Genomic DNA, 4,824 nt, shown 5'->3' on the forward strand with positions numbered 1-4,824 from the left:
ACTTCTGGTGATGTCAGGGGGTGTGGCCTTATGACACACTTCTGGTGATGTCAGGGGGTGTGGTAAATGCTAATGAGTTATGCTAATGAGTTCCCCTAGCTCTTTTTCTATGAAACGACCCCTGCACAACACTGAGGTGGTGCTGTACCACATTGCACCATGATGCTAGTCTGATCATGCTTGGGAGTATGCTCTTTTGTATCCTGTAGGGGGTAAAAAAAGTGTTCAGAATGATTCTGGATACTTATGTTCTACCCTTTAAGTATTAGTATGGCAATATTATGACATCTCATTTGCATATACTGAATAGGCAAACTTCTAAGGGTGGCAACAGTGACAGACAAAAATTAGCCAACCTTGTCTTGGCTCACCATAAACAATATATAGATGTAACCAGGAGCCTTGTGGCACCTTAAATATTATTCAATTCTGCTGCAACAAATATTGCTAAAGTCTCTGAAACTATTAATATAGTGTGGAGTGGGGATGCAGTCTGTTTCAGCTCAGCTCCATCAATGGAGAAGTGTGGCTCACTGTTTTCCATGGACAACATTTTTGTTGATTATCATAATGGAAACTATCATTTTGCCTACTCGGAGCATAGCATTTTGGCCAAGTTATCCAGGGACAACATTTTTGTTGATAAAAATTGTGCTTTCTCATAATTTGGAATGAGATTGTGATAAAAACCAGTTATAGCTAATGTGGCATCTTCTGTAGTCTTTCCTGTAGTTTTAGAGAATGGCAGATTATGAAATTGGCATGGAATTGTAAATTAGTGTCTTGTAGCATTCTTATGACAAACTGCTATGAATCACGTTTCCAGGGTTCCCAAAATGTAGGAGGCAGAGCCTTTAAAGGGACCTCTCCTAAATCTGTTACAAGATCTGCCTATGGCAGTTCCTCAGAAACTGTGCCCCCAGTCAGAGCAAATTGATGTGGAAGTTTAAAGCTAAGAATGTCATTTGTTTTGTTCTGGTGGATTTCCCTGTATCCTGTGTGCATAGACTTACACTTGGGGTATGAGCGTTCATCGAGACCTATGCCTAGGAAATGATCTGAAGTATGTTGGACCAACACCCTAACGTGCTTAAGCATCGGTGAACCGAGTCCTCAGAGAGGCACTGTTATGACTTTAACTTCACTATACAGTTGCAGAAACTTTGCCTCGTTTTATATCCTTGCGCCATGAGGCTTTCCGGCCGCGGTTTCTCTCTTTTCAGCACTTGAGTAAGGGCTGGAGCCATCGATTTCTATTCTCTTCACGCCCCTCCCCCCCGGTCATAACTGGACATCCACGGTTCTGTAATTGAACCAGCCGCCTTTTAAACATTTCCACCGTTCTTATCGGCAAGGGGGCGAAGAATGCTGCTTTCTGGAGGGACAAAGACAAAGCTCAAGCGAGAAGGCTGTATCGTGCATGAACCTGAGCCAAGAATGGGGAGGGGTGCGGGAGAAGCCTCTTCAGAGCGGCTGGCCAAGTGAACAGTGCGTCTTTTTTTTAGGGTCCTATGGTGCGGGAAGGAGGGGGGGGATGCTAAAAAAGAATCGCAGTGAGTGGCCATTGGAATGCACTGAATACATTGGACTCCGTCCTGTTAAAAGTGGAAGAGCTTTTATGCTCAAACGTAAAGGCGCCCCAGATATTGGCGGGGGGGGCGGCGGCGGTAGGAATCACGGCTGCCTGAATTTCCTATGGACAGCGCCGACTGGCGCTTTACTTCCAAGTCACCGTGCAGAGGGCAGGCCGGGAAGAGCCAGAGGAAGGGTGCGAAGCCGCATTGACCTGCCTGAGAGGGAAGCCCCTCTTCCAGTGCGCAGGTGGCGGGGAACTCCGGCCCAGTCCGGGCAGGAGAGAGGCTCTAGAAGCGCTCCTACTGGTGGGGTTGGGAGAGAGAAGGGAAGGGGAAGAGGCGGAGCCTGGGAGGCGGCAGCGGCAGCAGCGGCGGCGGTGTCAATAATACAATAGGGCTCTTGTGCCGCCGCCTGGCCTGCCAGGAGGGAGATTACAAGGGCAAGGGCCTGCTCGCCCTGCAAGCGCGCAGAAAAGAAGGGGGGGGGGGTGTCGCCGACATGATGAAGGGGATGGCCGGGTCGTAGGGAAGCCGAGGCCGGAGGGAGAAGGCGCCGAGGAGGAAATGAGCGGCACCAAGTAGCAGCACCAGCAGCTCCGGGCCCCGGCGCACGCACACGCCGCTGCCGCCCACTCCAGAGCCACAAGGTGAGCGGTGGAAGCGCCTGAGGCGAGGGAAGGAGCCCCCGGAGCAAGAGGCGGGTGGAGGGGCAAGCGGTTGGGGGGTGGGTGAGGCGGGGGTGTGGGGAATACGGTCCGCCCGGCCTAGCCTGGCTGCAGGGGAAGAGCGACGAGCGCGGCCGTGGCTGGGCCCCCTCCCGCGCGCAGGCGGCGTTTGGCGCCAAGGCCTGGGGCCGGAGTCACGCCGGCGGGGCTGGAAGGGGCAGGGCAGCCATGAGGTGAGCTGGGAGGAGCAGCGGCGCTGGCGCCGCTTCAGGTGTGTGTGAGTGTGTACGTTTGCGACGGTAGGACACGTGGTGGTGGTGGTGTGTGTAGTCCCCCAGCCCCTCGCCTCAGGAATGTAGTGAGAGAGTTAGGGATAGGGTCTGTCTGTACGTGACTGAACAGAAAGAGTTCGCGTGTTCAGGTGCAGCAGCAGAGACTTCTGTGTGAGAGGGCGCTCCGTGAACCTTTGGTCAGTACAAACCCCCCCCCTCGAATTCCACAACATTCTTTGTTCTGATAAAAGCACACTCTTTTTATCACCTTCCCCCATCTTGACTAGCTCAACCACGTTGCACAGGGATGGTCTGTTTTTATTTCGGCCTGGGTAGGCAGGAGACAACTCAGAACCATTGGCCCACACTGGCAGACTGTGCTTTAGGGGTCTTATGTTGTATAGGTTCGCAGCACTGAGTGTGCACAATGTATTTTGCTTTGTTGCTTCCTAATGATGAGCTCTATGCTGGTTTTGACTGTTTTGACTTCTTAGTCTTTAAAAATCGAGTTGGTAAATGAAGAAAAATCTGCAGTTCCTCTTGGTTTTGAACTTGTATATATGGAAAGTTAACCAATTTGTCTTTATTTTCTAGTGCAGCTGTTATATTCTTTATACTTGTGATACTTAAAGCCTGATACCTATAGATGTGTTTTGGGGAAATGTATAATTAAGTTTGAATAGGACTAACTCCCAAATAGATATTTAACTAGAATTGCCAGCTTTCAATGCTGTCCACACATTTATAGTACTTTGTCTAATTAACCTTTGATGTTGTTGACTGGTTTGATCTATCACAGTGCACACAATCACGTAGTTTGTTGAGGATTAAACTAAATAGACACAATGGGTTTCTAAGATCACCTCAGTCAGGGCGAGTCCTTAAATCCACATTAGTATGGTGTTTGATCACCTAGGAATATCAGTGCAGAGTTTGGTAGAAATAGGTTATGACCAAGTGTGGTGATCTTGCTACTCAAATCTATTGCTCCTTTTTAATGCAGAGTGTTTTTGAATGACCATTTTTCTTGAATATGCTGACATTTAACATACAGTGAAATGGAAGCCTGGGGGGCCACATCCTACATTCCATAAAACATATGTGCTGGGGCTACCTGGTATGTACATCTGCCTTCCAAAAACGGATTTGTTGCTTATATGTAAGGTGTGCTGTAAATAATACACCTTGAAGTTCTCCTTGATCATAGAGCACCATATCATGCCATAAGTAGACCTGCCTTATTACATTCCTTAATATAAATATTTTTCAGGTAAGATGGTTCTTGGTAGCTGATAGAACTAACAGCTATAGGAGGTTCCACAGAAGTATGCATAACAAGAAGGAACACAAGTTAGAACTGAGAAACATCCTGCCACCTAAATTAATTGGCCAGAAGCTGTTGGTGGTAAGGGGATGTTTAGACCAGGGATCCCCAGCCCTTTTCAGCTCACAGGCACTTTTGGAATTCTGACAAAGTGTGGTTGGGGCAGGCACAGATTGGCTACCAGAAAATGGCTGCTGCAGGAGATGGAGCGAACCACAAAAGGGGTGCCACGGCTTATCTTCTAGACACAGTGAAGATCCTTGTACTGTGGTGGCAGCCGTTGCCAAAGCAACATTTTTAAAAATCTACACAGCTGGTCAAATCTCCAGTGGCCAATCAGAAGGCCTGCTGAGCAAAATCCCAACATGGCCAAGCCCACTTTCTAAAACCACTTGGTGGGTACCAGGAAAGGTGGGCAGGTACCACATTAGGGCCCCTTGGTTTAGACAGACTGCTGTATCTGGATCCATAAAGATCTGCCTGGTTAGCCACCTGTTTCTGGGTATAATTCAAAGTTCTGTTTTTTACCTTTAAGGCCCTAAGCACCTTGGAGCCAGGGTAACTGAAGGACCATCTCCCATACTATCAACCCCACCAGTTAGTATCGGCTTCTCAGGCCCTGCTTCCTATGCCGCATCTTCAGAGGTGAGGTGGGTAGCAACTGAGGCGAGGGCATTTTCTGTAGAACGCCCTCCCCCTTGAAGCTTGCCTGACACCTGTCTTTTAGGTGCCAGGTCAAAACCCATCTTTTTACCAGGCTTTTAATTAGGGACTTGACCAGTTTTTTAATGTTTTATGCATAGTTATATGTTGTCGAATGGTTTGTTTTTAATGTGATGTTTTAATTGTAAACTGCCTCAAACCCGACTCTGAAGAGGTGTCATAGAAATATCCCAAATAAATAAATAATGTTTGGTCCAGTGACATGAGTTTGAAACTGCTGCCAAATTCTGGCACATGCTTGTGCTAGTGTGGTATGTTTCATTTGT

This window comes from Gekko japonicus, unplaced genomic scaffold (genome assembly GCF_001447785.1).
Source record: "Gekko japonicus isolate JY-2015 unplaced genomic scaffold, Gekko_japonicus_V1.1 scaffold244, whole genome shotgun sequence".
NCBI classification, from domain to species: domain Eukaryota; kingdom Metazoa; phylum Chordata; class Lepidosauria; order Squamata; family Gekkonidae; genus Gekko; species Gekko japonicus.